This window comes from Argiope bruennichi, chromosome 5 (assembly GCF_947563725.1).
Source record: "Argiope bruennichi chromosome 5, qqArgBrue1.1, whole genome shotgun sequence".
In the NCBI taxonomy this organism is placed as follows: Eukaryota; Metazoa; Arthropoda; class Arachnida; order Araneae; family Araneidae; genus Argiope; species Argiope bruennichi.
Window position 1 is genome coordinate 18938651 of NC_079155.1, and position 24492 is coordinate 18963142.

General features: G+C 32.7%; 3 non-coding genes across 3 annotated transcripts; 1 reads left to right on the forward strand and 2 right to left on the reverse strand.

The window, feature by feature from the left end:
* The first annotated feature begins 2322 nt into the window (after positions 1-2322).
* On the forward strand, positions 2323-2395 carry Trnar-ucg (transfer RNA arginine (anticodon UCG)). Its single transcript has one exon. It is a non-coding gene; the product is annotated as a tRNA-Arg (tRNA).
* A 5858-nt stretch (positions 2396-8253) lies between these two features.
* Trnar-ccu (transfer RNA arginine (anticodon CCU)) lies at positions 8254-8327 on the reverse strand. The gene has a single exon. It is a non-coding gene; the product is annotated as a tRNA-Arg (tRNA).
* Positions 8328-16028: 7701 nt separating this feature from the next.
* Positions 16029-16102, reverse strand: Trnar-ccu (transfer RNA arginine (anticodon CCU)). Its single transcript has one exon. It is a non-coding gene; the product is annotated as a tRNA-Arg (tRNA).
* Positions 16103-24492: the final 8390 nt, after the last annotated feature.

Genomic DNA, 24492 nt, shown 5'->3' on the forward strand with positions numbered 1-24492 from the left:
CCGGCTGGTCGCCAAAGGCGGCTAGTTTTTAATTATAATTCTGTGCCTTCTCCTAGCATCTCATATGTCTTTGTTCATATTTTTGTTCGCGATGCCTTTAATGTCGTAAAAAAATGTTAGCTATCTTTACTAAAAGTAAAAGAGATGCTTGATGAATATATTGATTTTATATTATTAAACGGCTAACATTATTTTTACTGGTCAAATCGAAAATTTTAACACTTTTAAACATTTTCAGGACAACGCGGCTCATTTTGTAAAAAAAAAAAAAAAAAAAAAAAAAAAATGTTTGCATTGACTTAGCAGTTTTTTCATTTATCTATCATTAGATATATTTCATGTTTAATGATAGATGTGGTCCATTTTTTTTACTATCTCATATACGTAGTACATAGAGAAAATATTATAATAATAAAAAAAATTCGAACTCAAAAATTTGACGAATCTTCACGTTTTAGACCTCCTTGAGTTCGAGAAACATATTTTTGGAAAATGTCCGACCGTCTGTCTGCGACAAGGATAACCCATAAATGCTTTGAGAAATATGGTATATAGTCTTTACACCGAATTTTTAGATTACTGTCAAGTTCCGAGCAAAATCCACTCTGAGGACGTATGTCAATCCCCTTTTGGAATATAAGTTAACACGACAACCACAAAACGGAGAGAGCTAGATAGATGAAATTCGGAATGCATATTTAACCTCTATATTGTAGACACCTATCAAATTTTGAGGTAAATTTAACGAGGGATTGGCCATCTGTACTTTCAGAAACACATAAGTGCGATAACTAAAAAACACAAGAGCTGCCGACGTCCTGGCATCGGGGTAGCGCGTTTTCCCCGTGGCCTGGACGTCCCAGCTTCGAGTCCCGGTTCGGGCATGGTTGTTTTTCTTCTGTGTTCTATCTGTGAGGTGTGTGAATGTGCCCTCCTGTAAAAAGGGGGTTACGCAAGTGAATGTGACGCATGAAGTAGCTAAGTCGGACTCTTGGCCCTAGTTGGCACTACTGAAAAAACAAGAGACGCTCACTCGGCTTAAATCGTTGACAGATAACTGTCTGCGGGCTTGTGAAGTGCCATAAGTCACAACACAATAACTTATATATATCGAATTTAATTTTTAATTTTCGGAACTACAAGCACAGTTTTGTATCAAATTTTAATTTCAATTTCTTCGAAAAAAAGTCGTTTAAAACACAAATTCGATTTTCGGTTATTATTATCCACAAATCATGAATTAATCCCTCCCCCCCCCCTAAAAAAAAAAAACTTACCAAGGATCACTCTATGCTGATTCCGTAAAAATGCTAAATTCATGCCAAAGATTAATGTTTCGTAACTGTTGTACGCCAATACCATTCAAAGCGTTCTATAACACTTTCAACTAGACAGTATGCAAGAAAGTTTGAGAAAACCACTCCCGCTGATTTTTTTTTTTTTTTTTTTGATTTTTAAAGTGATTCATAAGCAGCCTTGGTAAACTTTGTATTGAAGTATTTCGAATGTGTTTTAAAAGTTTTGCGGGTTTTTTTTTTTTTATCATTTTGTTTAAAATCGTTTTTAAATTTAATGATTTTTATACTTGAAATACTAAAACTAGCTGCTCGCGAAGGTAAATCGAAATGAAATGTTTTATCATTTCTGTCGCAATATTATTGCTTTAAAAGCCGATAAATGAGAATCAAGTTAAAATCAATAAAAAACTTTTCTAAAAGTTGGAGAGAGGAAATTGAACAGGATTCCAAATTCTTGCATTATCAAAGATTCCCTATAGGGTATAATCAGGCCCTATTTTAGATAAATAAATTATTTGAACGTATCACTTCTTAAATTTTGTAATTTCCTTTCCAATATGTGCCCTCATTAGCAAGTCAATAGCCCTGGAAAGCTTTGCTTTAAAGTATCTGGATTGCTATATTTTATTTGTAAATATTTTACCACTTGTTTAAAATCAATTTTTATTTAATGGAACTAAACGTTCTTAAAATAATTTTTAATCAAACATTTTGTTAATTCAGTCTCTCGCACTGCATGTTGTTTTAATTGCTTATACCATAAATGAAATAAAAGTATAATGTTTTGGAAAGCTGTGATGGTGAAAAGGCAGCCCAGAATCTTCCATTGTCAAAAAGTGTCTGCAGGGTTTAAGTTTCATGTCGCCCTTCAAATCACCTATTACATTGCTGATAGATGTTTTTTCCTTTGCCCCTTTAAGAGGTGTTGTTACGTTTCTTCCTAATTAGCCGATATCAGGTCATTGGTATTGGGTTACACCCATAAGTTTTGGTATTGACTTTCAGAAGAGTACTACTGTCTGTAGTCCGCGTGGCCTAACGGATAAGGCGTCTGACTTCGAATCAGAAGATTGCAGGTTCGAATCCTGTCGCGGACGAATTATTTTTAGTAGCATATAAGCCAGTGATGTAAGCCAGCAAACGTCAATGTATTTAGAAAAGTACTTAATAAAACTTTTGAAAGAATTTTTAATTAAACTTTCATAGCCTAATATTTTTATTTTAAGTCTTACTTTTGATATATAATCCAGTCCATTGGTATTACCATCAATAACGAATCATAACATTACAATGGCAGATAATTATTTCTGCTGTATCGATAAACCATTTACACCGCACCCCACCACCCCAATTATTTTTATTTATGAAAGGAAATAAGTCTGTTGTTTCTTCCAGCATTACTGGCAGTCATCTTAGGTCAGTTTCGAAAGTAATCAAATCCGGACTCTCCCTTCGAATTATTACAGATTCTGGCTGTGAAAAGATGCGAAGTGCCAGGAAGAAAATATTAACTTTGCAATTATCCTCGATCCTTTTTTATGTTGTGTTTTTAACATAAACCACGTCAAAAACAAAAAAATCAGCAATTTAAAGTGATAGTGTTCCGTTATAATTATATATATGTGTGTGTGTGTGTGTAAAACATATTCTAGCTGTTGCTAGTCGAATAGAAGAAACTTTTGAAATGTTAACTTCGATTCAATTCACCAAGGAAGAATTCATTTGTACAGGACGAAAGCGATGATAAAACTGACGTCCGTTTACATTGCGATACAAATGAAAAAGAACAAAAGGGACCAAAATTTTTCCCTTCAGTGATTTTACTATGAGATTCCGACAGAAATTTCTTTGACATGTGTAGTCTTAGGAAAGGTAAATTTAGATATCTTTAAAAGAATGTTGCATTTAATTAAATCAAAAAAGTGGAATAGCAATCAAGAGAACATTTTAGAATGAAATTAATATGGATTAAATTAAGACAAAAATTAGGAAATGAATTAAGATTTAAATTAGATTAAGAGATATCATTATACACACGCACACATATATATGTAATAATTGACAAAACAAAAACAAATCCATTTCCCCATTCTACCTCGCTGACCAAATTCGCCAATTTCTAGTTTATATGAACGCTCTTGACTAGACAGATCATCAATGATCTGTCAAGTCTGCTGCTCATCCCTCCCATCGCCTATTGCGAGAAATTCCAAAGACACTTGTACTGTACATTTTCTGGTCACGGTGGCCTGGTGGTAAGGTCTTGGCTTGTGAGCCGTAGAGTTTCAGGTTCGAGACCCCATTCCGCCGAAGAACCGTCGTATAAGGGGGTCTGTTGCACGTTAAATCCGTCAAGTCAAACGTCCTCCCGCTGGTGTGGTGTAGTGTGTTGTGGAGAGGGGGGGGGAGACAGCTCAGGTGTCGTCCTCGTCATCTGACCGCGGTTCAAAATGACGAGGTCCGTCCCAAAAATAGCCCTAGTGTTGCTTTTCAACGGGACGTTAATATAACTAATTCTTTGTAAAAATTTGTTTTCAATCAATCAAAAGAAAAAGCATCCAAAATGCATTTTCGGTTTTCTATACTATAATACATTCTCGGTTTTATAAACTATAATGCATTCTAGGCTTTCTATACTGTAATGCATTCTAGGCTTTCTATACTATAATGCATTCTTGGTTTTCTATACTGTAATGCATTCTTGGTTCTTTTATACCAAATGCATTCTCGATTTTTTATATTATGACGCATTTTCAGTTTTTCATATTATAATGCATTCTCGGTTTTCTGTACTATAATGCAGTCTTGGTTTTCTATACTGTAATGCATTCTTGGTTTTTTTTTATACCAAATGCATTCTTGGTTTTTTTTATACCAAATGCATTCTCGGTTTTTTAAATATTATAATGCATTTTCAGTTTTTCATATTATAATGCATTCTCGATTTTCTGTACTATAATGCAGTCTTGGTTTTCTATACTGTAATGCATTCTTGGTTTTTTTTTATACCAAATGCATTCTTGGTTTTTTTTATACCAAATGCATTCTCGGTTTTTTTAATATTATAATGCATTTTCAGTTTTTCATATTATAATGCATTCTCGATTTTCTGTACTATAATGCAGTCTTGGTTTTCTATACTGTAATGCATTCTTGGTTTTTTTTTTATACCAAATGCATTCTTGGTTTTTTTTATACCAAATGCATTCTCGGTTTTTTTAATATTATAATGCATTTTCAGTTTTTCATATTATAATGCATTCTCGATTTTCTGTACTATAATGCAGTCTTGGTTTTCTATACTGTAATGCATTCTTGGTTTTTTTTTATACCAAATGCATTCTTGGTTTTTTTTATACCAAATGCATTCTCGGTTTTTTTAATATTATAATGCATTTTCAGTTTTTCATATTATAATGCATTCTCGATTTTCTGTACTATAATGCAGTCTTGGTTTTCTATACTGTAATGCATTCTTGGTTTTTTTTTATACCAAATGCATTCTTGGTTTTTTTTATACCAAATGCATTCTCGGTTTTTTTAATATTATAATGCATTTTCAGTTTTTCATATTATAATGCATTCTCGATTTTCTGTACTATAATGCAGTCTTGGTTTTCTATACTGTAATGCATTCTTGGTTTTTTTTTATACCAAATGCATTCTTGGTTTTTTTTATACCAAATGCATTCTCGGTTTTTTTAATATTATAATGCATTTTCAGTTTTTCATATTATAATGCATTCTCGATTTTCTGTACTATAATGCAGTCTTGGTTTTCTATACTGTAATGCATTCTTGGTTTTTTTTATACCAAATGCATTCTTGGTTTTTTTTATACCAAATGCATTCTCGGTTTTTTTAATATTATAATGCATTTTCAGTTTTTCATATTATAATGCATTCTCGATTTTCTGTACTATAATGCAGTCTTGGTTTTCTATACTGTAATGCATTCTTGGTTTTTTTTATACCAAATGCATTCTTGGTTTTTTTTATACCAAATGCATTCTCGGTTTTTTTAATATTATAATGCATTTTCAGTTTTTCATATTATAATGCATTCTCGATTTTCTGTACTATAATGCAGTCTTGGTTTTCTATACTGTAATGCATTCTTGGTTTTTTTTTATACCAAATGCATTCTTGGTTTTTTTTATACCAAATGCATTCTCGGTTTTTTTAATATTATAATGCATTTTCAGTTTTTCATATTATAATGCATTCTCGATTTTCTGTACTATAATGCAGTCTTGGTTTTCTATACTGTAATGCATTCTTGGTTTTTTTTAATACCAAATGCATTCTTGGTTTTTTTTATACCAAATGCATTCTCGGTTTTTTTAAATATTATAATGCATTTTCAGTTTTTCATATTATAATGCATTCTCGATTTTCTGTACTATAATGCAGTCTTGGTTTTCTATACTGTAATGCATTCTTGGTTTTTTTTTTATACCAAATGCATTCTTGGTTTTTTTTATACCAAATGCATTCTCGGTTTTTTTAATATTATAATGCATTTTCAGTTTTTCATATTATAATGCATTCTCGATTTTCTGTACTATAATGCAGTCTTGGTTTTCTATACTGTAATGCATTCTTGGTTTTTTTTAATACCAAATGCATTCTTGGTTTTTTTTATACCAAATGCATTCTCGGTTTTTTTAAATATTATAATGCATTTTCAGTTTTTCATATTATAATGCATTCTCGATTTTCTGTACTATAATGCAGTCTTGGTTTTCTATACTGTAATGCATTCTTGGTTTTTTTTTTATACCAAATGCATTCTTGGTTTTTTTTATACCAAATGCATTCTCGGTTTTTTTAATATTATAATGCATTTTCAGTTTTTCATATTATAATGCATTCTCGATTTTCTGTACTATAATGCAGTCTTGGGTTTCTATACTGTAATGCATTCTTGGTTTTTTTTATATCAAATGCATTCTCGGTTTTTCATATTATAATGCATTCTTGATTTTCTACACTAAAGGCATTCTCGGTTTTCTTAACTATACTACAAAGTACAAAATGCTCATGTGTGGGACTCGGGAGCACGGTGGGCAGGAGGAGAGTGTGTTATAAAATTGTGGGCAGATCACTCACTCCCTCTAGTTTTAGTCACTAAATAAATTCGTCATATAAAAATTTCATTTTCTTTTATCTCATAGGTCTAATTTCCAATATTCTCCATAACTGAACTGTACTACGAATCTTAACACAGAAAAGTATCAGATGTGTAAACATGTGAGATTATAGAAAAAAGTGCACATCCATAGATTGGTAGCAGAAAATTTTTTAAAAAAAATTAATTATTATACGCCCTTATGCGTATAATATAACACTGTAAGTAAAATATTTCTCTGGCAATCATTTTTAAAATTACAAAATTCCAGATTCTTTCTAAAAAATTTATAGAAATAAAGTTATTTCTAAATTTTAAGAAAGTAATCATAAAATTTAGATGGAAATATTTATTTTGGAAATGCACATTTGCGCAATGCAGAAAAACTGTCAACAATGCAGAAACTGCAGATATTTGTCTATTAGTTCGGAATTCAATAGTCATGACTTAAAATAATTTTGATAATCAAACTTGGTGTTGTTCTTTTTCAGTGACGGCAACGGCAACGTCGTGATGTTTCGGAGTTCCGCGATGTGACAAAGTGGTCACGAGCACCTCCACATCATTATTTGGAATAGTTACTTTAATTTGTTAGTTTAGGGAAAAGTTAAATTTAATTGAAACTAGTTTGGACGAGCGCAATAAAGCTCTAACGTCATGAGATTTGGTATTTGATTCATTTCATTAATATTTATAATACAATTAATTAAAATAATATTTAGATTATTTATGGGGTAAGTATAGAGAATTTTAATGGAATTACGTTGCACGTGCCTTTCTAACTATTGGGACTGATTTGTCTATTTTGCTAATTTACTGATAAGAAAAAATTTCTAGAAATTTCACGCGTGTAGCTTCGTAGCTATCTGAGGTCAAAACAAATAATTTTGAGAATTTTATCCACCAGATTGGTAATAGAGTTCTCAGCTTTTTAACTGAGGGAAAGTGAATGTAAACATTGTCTATCGCAGCTGTCCTCGAGCTAGAGGCTGCTGGATCATATGCAAGTAAATTAAGTAACTTGTTACGAATCTGAGGTAGTTTTTCGAAGAATTTAATGGATGTTCTTCTAATAAATTCCGAAACAGGTTCAATTTTGAGATCGTCATATAAAATTTTCCTCCTGATACACAAGGGAGCGTTTACAATCTTCATCAGGTGCCTATTTTGAAAAACTTGCAACCTCTTGATGTTAGTGGCGGAAGCCACCCCCACCCCCCCCCCCCCCCCAAATTTGGGAGCCGTACATTAAAATGGGTCTAAAATAGCTTTGTAGAGCAGAAGCTTGAGCCTAATCGATAGCTTGCTCCGAGGAGAAATGAAGCTGTTGAGTTTAACACTCATTCTAGTAGCTTTGGAGAGGGCTGATTTAATATGACTATTAAATCTTAATTTGGCGTCCAAAACTAACCCTAGGTATTTATATTCATTTACGAAGGGGACGGGTTGGCCGAAAATTCGGATAGGGGCTAAATCAAGCATTACCAGTTTTTTAGTAAATAGGAGGCACGCGCATTTACTTGGGTTGACTTTTATTTTCCAGTCGATGAGCCAGCACTGTAAAACGGTCGTGTACTGTTGTATGTTTGCTATGACTATGTGTGGATCCCTATGCTGTGTGAGAATAGCGGTATCGTCTGCAAAAATTGCTAAATGACAATTACTAGCTCTGGGTAGATCGTTAACATAAATGTTAAAAAGAATTGGAGAAAGTAAACTCCCTTGCGCCCAACCGCTCAGGATTGGTCTGGAGGATGAATTTTTTTTTTTTTTTTTTTTGCATTGCTTTATTATTAGTCAACGTATTAAACAACACAAGCCGCCTACCCTCGGCGGGACTCGAACCCGCAATCCCCGGTTTAGGAGACCGGTGCCTTATCCAATTGGGCTACGAGGGCTCCTTTTTAAGTGACTGATAACTGCAATGTCGATTTATTTTTGGAAATTGCAAAACTGGATTGGACTAACTGTGCCCCTCGACTGAATGTTGAATGCTGTTTACTCATAATTCTTGAGCCCTCGTGGTCCAATTGGATAAGGCACCGGTCTCCTAAACTGAGGAATGCGGGTTTGAGTCCCGCCGAGGGTAGGCGGCTTGTGTTGTTTAATAAGTTGACTAATAATGAAACAATGCAAAAAAAAAATTTTTTTTTGGCGTAATTTATCAAATTTTACACTTATAACTATTTTCACGTATTTTAAGGATACGAGTAAACGACATAATTTCTACCCCCAGACCAATCCTGAGGGGTTGTGCGCAAGAAAGTTTGCTCTCTCCAACATTTTTAAATATTTAAGTCAACACCTGATCAGGAACTAGGAACTGTCATTTAGCTATGCAGAAGATAACCACTATTCTTATACAGCATAGGGATCCACAATTTGTCACAAAACAACTACAACAATACACAACTCTTTCACAGTGCTGGCTCATCGGCTGGAAATTAAAAGTCAACCCACATAAATACGCGTGCCGCAGTTCTCTGGTAAATGAGTACAATTACTTACGGTTAGTTTTAGATGCAAAATTAACCTTTACTAGTCATATTAAAGCAACCCTCACCAAAGCTACGATAACGTTTTAATAAATAGCTTAATTCCACTATGAAATAAGCTATCGGCTGTGCTCAAGATTCTGCTCTACAAAGCCATTTTAAGACCAGTTTTAATGTATGGTTCTCAAATTTATGGAGCCACTTCCACCCCCAACATTAAGAAGTTGCATGTTTTCCAAAATAAACATCTGATGAAGATTGTTAATGTACCCAGATATATTAGAAGCAAAATACTTCATGATGACCACCATATTGAATCTGTTTCGGTATTTATTAAAAGAACATCCATCGAGTTCTTCGGAAACTTATCGAAGATTCGCAACAAGTTATTGCAACAGCCAGCATATGATCCTGCTGTGAACAACTCTAGGAAAAGACTTAGTGCTGCAATTGGCAATATTTATATTAATTTTTCTATCTTTAAAAGACCGAGAATTTCTAACTTCATTGCTAGTTTGGTGGATTAAAGTTTATCAAAAGTTTCCTGTTTATGCCTTAGATAGCTACGATAAGCTAGCTACACACGTGAAATTTTTCTGGATTTTTTTTTTTTTTTTTTTTTTCAAAATATCTAACCAAAATAGTTAATTAAATCAGTCTCCATAATAAGACGCATGCAACATAAATCCATTAAGTTTTCAATTCCCCTATAAATAATCAAAATATTAATTCTTTATAAATAATTCGATCATAACAATTAAATAAATAATTATATCGAATTCCATGACTTTAGAACTTTATGCGCTCGTCTAAATTATTTTCAATTTAATTTTAATATTTCCCTTAAATTTACAAATTATAATTATATTCCAAATTATGAAGTGGCTCGTGACCATTTTGTCACATCAGAAACATAATGAGGTTTTCGTTGCCTTTATTCATTGGCATATTTAAAGTGAAATTTGTACCCTTCAGAGTTTTCAAAGAATGTAAAACTGGATTGGATCAAATGCATCCAATCGTGCCCATCAAATGAATGCTAAATGCTGCTTACTCTTGACTCAATGGGTTGGCATGTCTAGGGTGAAATTTACATTCCCTGAAGATCATTTCCAAAAATTTGCAAAATTGGATTTAAAATTCTAAGAGAATGACTTTTTTTGAATATTATATGCATATTTCCTGTTGTATGATTTGTATACGAAATATATAAAGAGAAAATGCTGTGAAAAAAAGAGGCTTTATGTTGGTTTGTGAATACGATAATAACGGCTTGTCCAAAAGGGATGACATCAGATTTTATGGTCTCAATACAAAAGAATGTTTTGATATAGAAATTAATCTCATTTTCGATGAAATCTGAAAATGGAAAGTCTGCTTGTCTGTCCGTCCTCTTGCATGCGGCCACGATAATTTAAAAACGCGAAGAGTTGCAACGATGAATATTGGACTATGGTTTTATCATTAGAATATTAAATTTGTATTACATGCGTTAAGATTCTGCAAATAGGGGCATTCTTAGCAATGTAAGAACTGAAATGTCTTGACGAAGATGGATGAAATTTTCCGACGTATTCCAGAAAAATGTGTCGGTTTAAATCAAAATAGCCGCCTTCGGCGATCTGCTTGTTCCCCTAGATTATTGACTTTTTAGGCTGTTAAATATTAATGCGGAATGCATACATATATATTTTATTTAAATTTCCCTTTGTTATTTACTAAGATCGAAAAATAAAAAACAACAACATGAATTTAGCTGAATAAAGGAAAGTGTAAAGATTCAGCTCACTTGTCCTGAGACACCTGTTAAGCGGTGTTCCAACGACCGGAGAATCTTCAGACGGACCACGCGTTGCGTTCCCCCCTTGAGCCCCTCTTGCGGTTTCCTGGGGTGCTTTCATGCCTGTCTAGTTTACCGACAAATTGTCGGGAGGGGGGGACGCGTGCCTCATCTGTCGTCTGGACAGGTCGTAGGAACGCCACTTTAACCACTGTATTGACCTATCAAATTTTCGGTATACTGGACAGGCATCAAAAGACCCCATGAAACCGCAAGAGAAGGAAAACGGGGAACGCTTGCCCTGCTAGAAGATTCCGGTTGTTGGACGTGGCTTAACGTTCCTTGGTTCCCATACTTGAAAATTGGCATTTTCGACCAGCTCTGTCAAAAACTGTAATACATCCACATTGTTAAGTGCCTCCAGACTGCCAGATGAGGGATCCTCTCCCTGAGTAGGGTCATCTGGCCATTAGTTGCGACCAAATAAAGAACCACACTTGCGTTTTTCGTCGTTCCAAGGAAATAAATCGTATCTTCAAAGGGGAAGAGTGTCAAACCCTTCGGATGTAAATCTTTTTTTTTTTTTCATTGTGAATGGTCAGCTACGAGGATGGATCATGAACGGACATTCCCACGATCGACTGGAGGCCATTGAGGATTTTTCTGAACAGCTATTGGATGACAGGGAGATAAAGGGCACCAGTGTGAAAATGAGAGGCGGAGATTTGACTGAAAATAAAATGCGGTGATTTTTGGAGGAGAAAGCAGAGCAGAGAGAGTCATTTTGAGGACAGGTCAGGTGATTCGGGCTTCTGAGGTAAGACCCACTCGATGAAGATCGGTGGATTCCTAGAGCTACTCCTACAGCTCAGGTGTCGTCCTCGTCATCTGACCGCGGTTCAAAATGACGAGGTCCGTCCCAAAAATAGCCCTAGTGTTGCTTTTCAACGGGACGTTAATATAACTAATTAACTCAGGTTTTCTATACTGTAATGCATTCTTGGTTTTTTTTTATACCAAATGCATTCTTGGTTTTTTTTATACCAAATGCATTCTCGGTTTTTTTAATATTATAATGCATTTTGTGGAGAGGGGGGGGGGGAGACAGCTCAGGTGTCGTCCTCGTCATCTGACCGCGGTTCAAAATGACGAGGTCCGTCCCAAAAATAGCCCTAGTGTTGCTTTTCAACGGGACGTTAATATAACTAATTCTTTGTAAAAATTTGTTTTCAATCAATCAAAAGAAAAAGCATCCAAAATGCATTTTCGGTTTTCTATACTATAATACATTCTCGGTTTTATAAACTATAATGCATTCTAGGCTTTCTATACTGTAATGCATTCTAGGCTTTCTATACTATAATGCATTCTTGGTTTTCTATACTGTAATGCATTCTTGGTTCTTTTATACCAAATGCATTCTCGATTTTTTATATTATGACGCATTTTCAGTTTTTCATATTATAATGCATTCTCGGTTTTCTGTACTATAATGCAGTCTTGGTTTTCTATACTGTAATGCATTCTTGGTTTTTTTTTATACCAAATGCATTCTTGGTTTTTTTTATACCAAATGCATTCTCGGTTTTTTAAATATTATAATGCATTTTCAGTTTTTCATATTATAATGCATTCTCGATTTTCTGTACTATAATGCAGTCTTGGTTTTCTATACTGTAATGCATTCTTGGTTTTTTTTTATACCAAATGCATTCTTGGTTTTTTTTATACCAAATGCATTCTCGGTTTTTTTAATATTATAATGCATTTTCAGTTTTTCATATTATAATGCATTCTCGATTTTCTGTACTATAATGCAGTCTTGGTTTTCTATACTGTAATGCATTCTTGGTTTTTTTTTTATACCAAATGCATTCTTGGTTTTTTTTATACCAAATGCATTCTCGGTTTTTTTAATATTATAATGCATTTTCAGTTTTTCATATTATAATGCATTCTCGATTTTCTGTACTATAATGCAGTCTTGGTTTTCTATACTGTAATGCATTCTTGGTTTTTTTTTATACCAAATGCATTCTTGGTTTTTTTTATACCAAATGCATTCTCGGTTTTTTTAATATTATAATGCATTTTCAGTTTTTCATATTATAATGCATTCTCGATTTTCTGTACTATAATGCAGTCTTGGTTTTCTATACTGTAATGCATTCTTGGTTTTTTTTTATACCAAATGCATTCTTGGTTTTTTTTATACCAAATGCATTCTCGGTTTTTTTAATATTATAATGCATTTTCAGTTTTTCATATTATAATGCATTCTCGATTTTCTGTACTATAATGCAGTCTTGGTTTTCTATACTGTAATGCATTCTTGGTTTTTTTTTATACCAAATGCATTCTTGGTTTTTTTTATACCAAATGCATTCTCGGTTTTTTTAATATTATAATGCATTTTCAGTTTTTCATATTATAATGCATTCTCGATTTTCTGTACTATAATGCAGTCTTGGTTTTCTATACTGTAATGCATTCTTGGTTTTTTTTTATACCAAATGCATTCTTGGTTTTTTTTATACCAAATGCATTCTCGGTTTTTTTAATATTATAATGCATTTTCAGTTTTTCATATTATAATGCATTCTCGATTTTCTGTACTATAATGCAGTCTTGGTTTTCTATACTGTAATGCATTCTTGGTTTTTTTTTATACCAAATGCATTCTTGGTTTTTTTTATACCAAATGCATTCTCGGTTTTTTTAATATTATAATGCATTTTCAGTTTTTCATATTATAATGCATTCTCGATTTTCTGTACTATAATGCAGTCTTGGTTTTCTATACTGTAATGCATTCTTGGTTTTTTTTTATACCAAATGCATTCTTGGTTTTTTTTATACCAAATGCATTCTCGGTTTTTTTAATATTATAATGCATTTTCAGTTTTTCATATTATAATGCATTCTCGATTTTCTGTACTATAATGCAGTCTTGGTTTTCTATACTGTAATGCATTCTTGGTTTTTTTTTATACCAAATGCATTCTTGGTTTTTTTTATACCAAATGCATTCTCGGTTTTTTTAAATATTATAATGCATTTTCAGTTTTTCATATTATAATGCATTCTCGATTTTCTGTACTATAATGCAGTCTTGGTTTTCTATACTGTAATGCATTCTTGGTTTTTTTTTTATACCAAATGCATTCTTGGTTTTTTTTATACCAAATGCATTCTCGGTTTTTTTAATATTATAATGCATTTTCAGTTTTTCATATTATAATGCATTCTCGATTTTCTGTACTATAATGCAGTCTTGGGTTTCTATACTGTAATGCATTCTTGGTTTTTTTTATATCAAATGCATTCTCGGTTTTTCATATTATAATGCATTCTTGATTTTCTACACTAAAGGCATTCTCGGTTTTCTTAACTATACTACAAAGTACAAAATGCTCATGTGTGGGACTCGGGAGCACGGTGGGCAGGAGGAGAGTGTGTTATAAAATTGTGGGCAGATCACTCACTCCCTCTAGTTTTAGTCACTAAATAAATTCGTCATATAAAAATTTCATTTTCTTTTATCTCATAGGTCTAATTTCCAATATTCTCCATAACTGAACTGTACTACGAATCTTAACACAGAAAAGTATCAGATGTGTAAACATGTGAGATTATAGAAAAAAGTGCACATCCATAGATTGGTAGCAGAAAATTTTTTAAAAAAAATTAATTATTATACGCCCTTATGCGTATAATATAACACTGTAAGTAAAATATTTCTCTGGCAATCATTTTTAAAATTACAAAATTCCAGATTCTTTCTAAAAAATTTATAGAAATAAAGTTATTTCTAAATTTTAAGAAAGTAATCATAAAATTTAGATGGAAATATTTATTTTGGAAATGCACATTTGCGCAATGCAGAAAAACTGTCAACAATGCAGAAACTGCAGATATTTGTCTATTAGTTCGGAATTCAATAGTCATGACTTAAAATAATTTTGATAATCAAACTTGGTGTTGTTCTTTTTCAGTGACGGCAACGGCAACGTCGTGATGTTTCGGAGTTCCGCGATGTGACAAAGTGGTCACGAGCACCTCCACATCATTATTTGGAATAGTTACTTTAATTTGTTAGTTTAGGGAAAAGTTAAATTTAATTGAAACTAGTTTGGACGAGCGCAATAAAGCTCTAACGTCATGAGATTTGGTATTTGATTCATTTCATTAATATTTATAATACAATTAATTAAAATAATATTTAGATTATTTATGGGGTAAGTATAGAGAATTTTAATGGAATTACGTTGCACGTGCCTTTCTAACTATTGGGACTGATTTGTCTATTTTGCTAATTTACTGATAAGAAAAAATTTCTAGAAATTTCACGCGTGTAGCTTCGTAGCTATCTGAGGTCAAAACAAATAATTTTGAGAATTTTATCCACCAGATTGGTAATAGAGTTCTCAGCTTTTTAACTGAGGGAAAGTGAATGTAAACATTGTCTATCGCAGCTGTCCTCGAGCTAGAGGCTGCTGGATCATATGCAAGTAAATTAAGTAACTTGTTACGAATCTGAGGTAGTTTTTCGAAGAATTTAATGGATGTTCTTCTAATAAATTCCGAAACAGGTTCAATTTTGAGATCGTCATATAAAATTTTCCTCCTGATACACAAGGGAGCGTTTACAATCTTCATCAGGTGCCTATTTTGAAAAACTTGCAACCTCTTGATGTTAGTGGCGGAAGCCACCCCCACCCCCACCCAAATTTGGGAGCCGTACATTAAAATGGGTCTAAAATAGCTTTGTAGAGCAGAAGCTTGAGCCTAATCGATAGCTTGCTCCGAGGAGAAATGAAGCTGTTGAGTTTAACACTCATTCTAGTAGCTTTGGAGAGGGCTGATTTAATATGACTATTAAATCTTAATTTGGCGTCCAAAACTAACCCTAGGTATTTATATTCATTTACGAAGGGGACGGGTTGGCCGAAAATTCGGATAGGGGCTAAATCAAGCATTACCAGTTTTTTAGTAAATAGGAGGCACGCGCATTTACTTGGGTTGACTTTTATTTTCCAGTCGATGAGCCAGCACTGTAAAACGGTCGTGTACTGTTGTATGTTTGCTATGACTATGTGTGGATCCCTATGCTGTGTGAGAATAGCGGTATCGTCTGCAAAAATTGCTAAATGACAATTACTAGCTCTGGGTAGATCGTTAACATAAATGTTAAAAAGAATTGGAGAAAGTAAACTCCCTTGCGCCCAACCGCTCAGGATTGGTCTGGAGGATGAATTTTTTTTTTTTTTTTTTTTTTTGCATTGCTTTATTATTAGTCAACGTATTAAACAACACAAGCCGCCTACCCTCGGCGGGACTCGAACCCGCAATCCCCGGTTTAGGAGACCGGTGCCTTATCCAATTGGGCTACGAGGGCTCCTTTTTAAGTGACTGATAACTGCAATGTCGATTTATTTTTGGAAATTGCAAAACTGGATTGGACTAACTGTGCCCCTCGACTGAATGTTGAATGCTGTTTACTCATAATTCTTGAGCCCTCGTGGTCCAATTGGATAAGGCACCGGTCTCCTAAACTGAGGAATGCGGGTTTGAGTCCCGCCGAGGGTAGGCGGCTTGTGTTGTTTAATAAGTTGACTAATAATGAAACAATGCAAAAAAAAAATTTTTTTTTGGCGTAATTTATCAAATTTTACACTTATAACTATTTTCACGTATTTTAAGGATACGAGTAAACGACATAATTTCTACCCCCAGACCAATCCTGAGGGGTTGTGCGCAAGAAAGTTTGCTCTCTCCAACATTTTTAAATATTTAAGTCAACACCTGATCAGGAACTAGGAACTGTCATTTAGCTATGCAGAAGATAACCACTATTCTTATACAGCATAGGGATCCACAATTTGTCACAAAACAACTACAACAATACACAACTCTTTCACAGTGCTGGCTCATCGGCTGGAAATTAAAAGTCAACCCACATAAATACGCGTGCCGCAGTTCTCTGGTAAATGAGTACAATTACTTACGGTTAGTTTTAGATGCAAAATTAACCTTTACTAGTCATATTAAAGCAACCCTCACCAAAGCTACGATAACGTTTTAATAAATAGCTTAATTCCACTATGAAATAAGCTATCGGCTGTGCTCAAGATTCTGCTCTACAAAGCCATTTTAAGACCAGTTTTAATGTATGGTTCTCAAATTTATGGAGCCACTTCCACCCCCAACATTAAGAAGTTGCATGTTTTCCAAAATAAACATCTGATGAAGATTGTTAATGTACCCAGATATATTAGAAGCAAAATACTTCATGATGACCACCATATTGAATCTGTTTCGGTATTTATTAAAAGAACATCCATCGAGTTCTTCGGAAACTTATCGAAGATTCGCAACAAGTTATTGCAACAGCCAGCATATGATCCTGCTGTGAACAACTCTAGGAAAAGACTTAGTGCTGCAATTGGCAATATTTATATTAATTTTTCTATCTTTAAAAGACCGAGAATTTCTAACTTCATTGCTAGTTTGGTGGATTAAAGTTTATCAAAAGTTTCCTGTTTATGCCTTAGATAGCTACGATAAGCTAGCTACACACGTGAAATTTTTCTGGATTTTTTTTTTTTTTTTTTTCAAAATATCTAACCAAAATAGTTAATTAAATCAGTCTCCATAATAAGACGCATGCAACATAAATCCATTAAGTTTTCAATTCCCCTATAAATAATCAAAATATTAATTCTTTATAAATAATTCGATCATAACAATTAAATAAATAATTATATCGAATTCCATGACTTTAGAACTTTATGCGCTCGTCTAAATTATTTTCAATTTAATTTTAATATTTCACTTAAATTTACAAATTATAATTATATTCCAAATTATGAAGTGGCTCGTGACCATTTTGTCACATCAGAAACATAATGAGGTTTTCGTTGCCTTTATTCATTGGCATATTTAAAGTGAAATTTGTACCCTTCAGAGTTTTCAAAGAATGTAAAACTGGATTGGATCAAATGCATCCAATCGTGCCCATCAAATGAATGCTAAATGCTGCTTACTCTTGACTCAATGGGTTGGCATGTCTAGGGTGAAATTTACATTCCCTGAAGATCATTTCCAAAAATTTGCAAAATTGGATTTAAAATTCTAAGAGAATGACTTTTTTTGAATATTATATGCATATTTCCTGTTGTATGATTTGTATACGAAATATATAAAGAGAAAATGCTGTGAAAAAAAGAGGCTTTATGTTGGTTTGTGAATACGATAATAACGGCTTGTCCAAAAGGGATGACATCAGATTTTATGGTCTCAATACAAAAGAATGTTTTGATATAGAAATTAATCTCATTTTCGATGAAATCTGAAAATGGAAAGTCTGCTTGTCTGTCCGTCCTCTTGCATGCGGCCACGATAATTTAAAAACGCGAAGAGTTGCAACGATGAATATTGGACTATGGTTTTATCATTAGAATATTAAATTTGTATTACATGCGTTAAGATTCTGCAAATAGGGGCATTCTTAGCAATGTAAGAACTGAAATGTCTTGACGAAGATGGATGAAATTTTCCGACGTATTCCAGAAAAATGTGTCGGTTTAAATCAAAATAGCCGCCTTCGGCGATCTGCTTGTTCCCCTAGATTATTGACTTTTTAGGCTGTTAAATATTAATGCGGAATGCATACATATATATTTTATTTAAATTTCCCTTTGTTATTTACTAAGATCGAAAAATAAAAAACAACAACATGAATTTAGCTGAATAAAGGAAAGTGTAAAGATTCAGCTCACTTGTCCTGAGACACCTGTTAAGCGGTGTTCCAACGACCGGAGAATCTTCAGACGGACCACGCGTTGCGTTCCCCCCTTGAGCCCCTCTTGCGGTTTCCTGGGGTGCTTTCATGCCTGTCTAGTTTACCGACAAATTGTCGGGAGGGGGGGACGCGTGCCTCATCTGTCGTCTGGACAGGTCGTAGGAACGCCACTTTAACCACTGTATTGACCTATCAAATTTTCGGTATACTGGACAGGCATCAAAAGACCCCATGAAACCGCAAGAGAAGGAAAACGGGGAACGCTTGCCCTGCTAGAAGATTCCGGTTGTTGGACGTGGCTTAACGTTCCTTGGTTCCCATACTTGAAAATTGGCATTTTCGACCAGCTCTGTCAAAAACTGTAATACATCCACATTGTTAAGTGCCTCCAGACTGCCAGATGAGGGATCCTCTCCCTGAGTAGGGTCATCTGGCCATTAGTTGCGACCAAATAAAGAACCACACTTGCGTTTTTCGTCGTTCCAAGGAAATAAATCGTATCTTCAAAGGGGAAGAGTGTCAAACCCTTCGGATGTAAATCTTTTTTTTTTTTTCATTGTGAATGGTCAGCTACGAGGATGGATCATGAACGGACATTCCCACGATCGACTGGAGGCCATTGAGGATTTTTCTGAACAGCTATTGGATGACAGGGAGATAAAGGGCACCAGTGTGAAAATGAGAGGCGGAGATTTGACTGAAAATAAAATGCGGTGATTTTTGGAGGAGAAAGCAGAGCAGAGAGAGTCATTTTGAGGACAGGTCAGGTGATTCGGGCTTCTGAGGTAAGACCCACTCGATGAAGATCGGTGGATTCCTAGAGCTACTCCTAGAGTAGCCGGATGCGCTAACAGCCTGTTAGCTTTTCTTGTGAGGTTGCTTCTCCTAATTAATCGAGGAACCATTCATGTTTTACTTTCAACCGTGTTGTAAATATTATCAATCATAGTAACCTAGATGAGAACGAGCTGTTCTTATGTACATAGGGCTGTAAACAAAGAAATTGTCTTTCAACGCTACCCTCTTATTTGATCGGTCATGATCAAGTTATTACAAAAGCAAATTAAAACGCACGCGATTTAAAAAATATATTCACATTACAAAATAAAAGCGGTATTGAAAATCCTACTTCGGAAATACTGTCCAAAAAAAAGCATTTTTAATTTTAATTTTTAAATTGACAAAAACACTTGATTTTATGTTGTAATGGATGCATTTAAATTTCATAATATTAAAAATTAATGATTACAAATTATGTATTACGTTAAAACAGTTATGCACGTTAGTGTTTTGTATATATAAATTTCTGACGAAATTCATCCATAGAAAGTTCATCATTATGTGTATCCTAGTACAGCTGAATACGAAAACTCAAAAACCATGCAGAGCTATAGCTTCCCGATGTTTGTCCATAGTAGTATGAGAAAATTTAAGCTGACAGAAAAATGAATGTTAAATTTTCTTCATTATTTGTACAAGTAAATTAATAATAAATGGTGTAAAATTTGTACGAGTCATGTGTCAAGCCATACATTACATTTTAATCATCTATAACCATATATATATTTACATTGTATATTTTAAACATATTTACATTTGTACATCAAGCCATGTATACGTTACATTTATAAATGACTCGTTAATTTGTACAAGTAAATTAATAATACATGGTGTAAAATTTGTACTAGTTATTTGTCAAGACATACATTACATTTGTGCATTTACAAGCCATACATTACATTTATATATCAAGCCATACAGTACATTTTATTCATCCACAACCATATGTATTATATTGCACATTTTAAACATATTTACATTTGTACATCAAGGCATGCATTACATTTGTACATTACCCATCACATTTGTACAAGTAAATTAATAATACATTGTGTAAAGTTTTATCACTGTGTAAATTTGAGTACAACTTAACACGAAAACTAAAAACTATACAAAGTTAAATCTTCCTGGGACTTTTTCTATAGTAGTATAAGATATTTAAAGTCACACAAAAAATAATGTTGGACTTATTTCTAATTGGACTCCATTCATTATATAGCCTTGTTCATACTAAAAATTGCAATTCTTTCATCCGAAGAAGGAAAATTCTCATTTATTTACATACAGTATGCAGAAAAAAATTATTTGAAATAATTTTAAAATTCACAAAAAAAATACCTCAAAAAATATTTATAAGAAAAGATTTTAAAATGTCCATTTTTTCATTAACTAAGTCATATATTATTGACTTAGTAGCAGAAAATATATTGAGTAGCAGAAAATGCTCTAGATTTCTAAAGTAATGTTTAAAGTATTTAAGTAATATTTAAAGTAAAGTAAAACAACAACAACAACAATATTTTAATACTTTGTTTAATAATGTTTTTTTTATTAATATAAGGATAAATAAAGAATAAAGGTGAAATTATTTAAATATATATATAGCTTTAGAAGAAAGAGCAGATTTTGATGTAAATTTTAGCACTTATTTACAAAAACGAAAATTGTTCTAGAGAAAAAAAAAATTGCTACAGTTTTTCATTTTTCTTTGTGACATTATGTATGTAATATATTTTAGAGTACAATGAAATATTATCTAAGAATTATATTCAAAAATAAAATTTTTGAGTGTAATACACGAAATTGTCTATGAAATTTTGAAATTTTTTTCAACATTTTTTACATTAAAGAATCATAAATACAGTTCTAGAACATTTAACATCAAATCCATAGTTCGTTACATTTTACATAACATAACGAGCACTAATTATAAATTTCATTAAGATATCTTGATTTTTTTTTTTAGATATCATGATTTTCTTACAGTAGAATTATGAAAAGTTTGTTCTTCAGAAAATGCATTTAAACTTTTTAAATGCTTATAAGCATCATTTACTTGTTAATAATTTATTTTAACTTGGCTTCTAATTGACATAGAGACAAAATAAAAATATTATTGGGAACAGAAACGTACCTATTTTTTGAAACTGCAAAAAAAAAAAAAAAAAGTGAATGTTTATAATTAAGCTAAAATTGTATAGTTTTCTTTACTTAGTATAAAGAATAAAAGGAAAAATTAGTAAGTTTAATTTTATTAAAAATCCAAATAGAGAATCCAAATGTTCTATTTAAATCAGAAAAAAAAATTCCATCTAAATAAAAACTATATATATACTATTTTTGACAAAAATTTTGTTAAAAAATGCAAATACATTTATAAGAAGAGTAAAATCTGATGAATTAAAAATAGTTAATGTTCGGTTAATAAATCACCACTGGTTTACTACTTTAAGTATTTCAATATGAATGCGAATACAAATTAATAATTTTTTTTAGAATAAAGTTCTTAGAATTTGCAAGCTTTCGATTTAATTTTCACCCATTCTTTCCAACTAAATAAACAATATTTAATTTTCTCTTTGACAGTTTAATATAATTTTTTCTTTGAAAAAAAATTATTAAATGAAATTTTCTTCTTCCCCAAAATATATTTTATCGTCTGCGTTAAAGGAATAACAAAGCAAACATTCTTCGAATTCAGTTTAAAAATAACTCATTTTCCCGGAGAAAGCTGTTTTCTCAGAAATAACAATTTAAATCAGGATTAGATTTTCCCAGAAATTTCAATCCCTCAGGAGTTTTCTAGGAGATTTAAATTTTGTTCTTTTGTAGTACTGTTTTGTATACTTAGAGTTATGACTAAACAAATAGGTACAAGAAAAATCTTAGAAAGATTCTGTAGAATTAGCCGCCTTTTCTTCGGAGACTTTCTAAATTAAAATGCATTAGTGCAGACAGAATTCATTGGCTTATTGTTGTATTTGTTAAACAATAATAAATATCTTTATACTAATGTTTGTATAGTTCTCTTTATAAAAAAAAAAATCCAAAATTCAGGCTGTAATCTGTTAGGAAAGGTAGAAATCACAGCAATAAGTCATAGACACACACGCATAAGAATGTTCCATTGAGGATGAGATAGAAGATTCAAAAAGAGGAAATGGCAGGCCAAGAATAGGTGAAATCTCTCTATTTGGCGATACTTTAAGCCAAAACTCGTTTCCACATGTGATTATTTGTGCCTCTCAAATCATTAGCCAAAAAATAATATCAAAGAAGTGATTTGCGGCTTGAAATCCATGAATAAAAGTTGGAAATTTTACCTGCCTACCTCGATGCAAAAGTCAGCGACTGTTTTTCAACTGTTGTTCCATAGTTTATAGTGTTGTTCAGAGATTGATCATTTAAGTAGAAAAAGCAGCAAATTTTGAAAATGGTATTTTCCTCTCGATAAGCCAAATTGCATTCTGTGCATGCTTATTATTCTTCCGTTCTATTTTCTCTATATATTATATTGGAAAAGTATATAAATCGTTAAAAAAGTTCGATCGTAAAATTCAAATCGTCTAGAGGTTTTGACGAACCTCCACATTTCACACATGAGTTCGAAAAACATACTTATAGAATCGTCTGTTTGTTTGTCTGAGACAAACGATAACTCAAATATATTTTGAGCTAGATGGTTGAAATTTGGTATGCGAACAGACAGCCTCGAGGTAGTCCGTCTGTTCGAATATCAATACGATAATTACAAAACTAAGAGAGCTAGATAGATACAATTCGGTGCATAGATTTAATATCTATAGTATAGACGCCTTTCAAATTTTGAACAAAAACCAAAATTGTACCGTGCGTACTTTCAGAAAAATGGGATCAGAAATTTGGTATGGGATTTTGGTGTCTACAAGTACAATTTTATGCCAATTCTTTGTTTCAATCGGTTGACATTCGATTTTTCGCATACTTTTAACCACATGTCAAGGATTAATCGGTGTAAACCTCGCCAAGGAGGACATCATAGAATAACTAAAAAGGCTAAATTCACCTCAAAAGTGAAAATTTCGTAACTATTGCACGCTAATGCTATACAAGGCTTTTTCTGTCATGACAAATCTATTAGAGAATTTGCGAGAAAGTTTTGAGGAGACCAGTTCCACTGGTTTATTTTATCGTATAGAAATTCTAATTCGAGATTTTATCGAATCTTCCCATTTTAGACCTACTTGAATTCGATAAACACATTTTTAGAATTATATCCGCTGGTTTGTTTATTGCTTTATCTGCGATAATTTAAAAACATTTTGAGTTAGCCAAAGTAATCTTGGTATGTGGTCTTTACACCAAATGCATAGATTTCTATCAAGAAGAACGGAACTTTTAGAATGAAATTCATTCTCAGAAATTCTCTCTGTTTGTCCGGGTACAAACACGATAACTACAAAACGTAAAGAGCTAGACTGATAAAATTTTCTCAGAAACATTCCTCGGAACTCTTGGAAAGTCTGTTTCTCTGGGTACAAGCAAACTCAGTTTTAGACTCTAAAATACAGATTCGGTCAACTTTTGAACGGAATTTGTAAGAGGTTTGTACTTTCTTACGCTATTGAACGAATAACTCAACAACTCAAAGACTTAAAAGAATGAAATTTGGTATACGATCTTGTTGCTAAAACTATAGTTCCATGTCCAATTTTGATTTCAATCGAATGAGAAGGAGATGTCCAAAATGTATGTTCGGTTATATGCATTATTTAATGAAGCGCAAAACATTCAGATGCAGGGCTCTGAAAATATAATTCTGGACACTTGAGTTATTCGTGATAACGCCAAAATTAAACAATTTTATGTGTGGGTGAGAGGGGATAGAATTATAATGCTTATTATAATGTTTGAGGAAAACTTTTGAGGAGATTCTTACCACTTTTTTTATTTACAACGGACACCTCGATTATTTTATTTATTTATATTTAACCATAATTAACTTGGTAAATAAAAAAAGCAGTTAATAGAGAACTTAGTTCTAAATCATGATTCCTTTTCTATCTACAAGGTTTCCGAAAATGCTTTATTTGGAATTTAAGAAATAAATTCTTAAATATTCTTGCATTTTAAGATGCTAACAAATTCGGTACTTATTTGTTTCG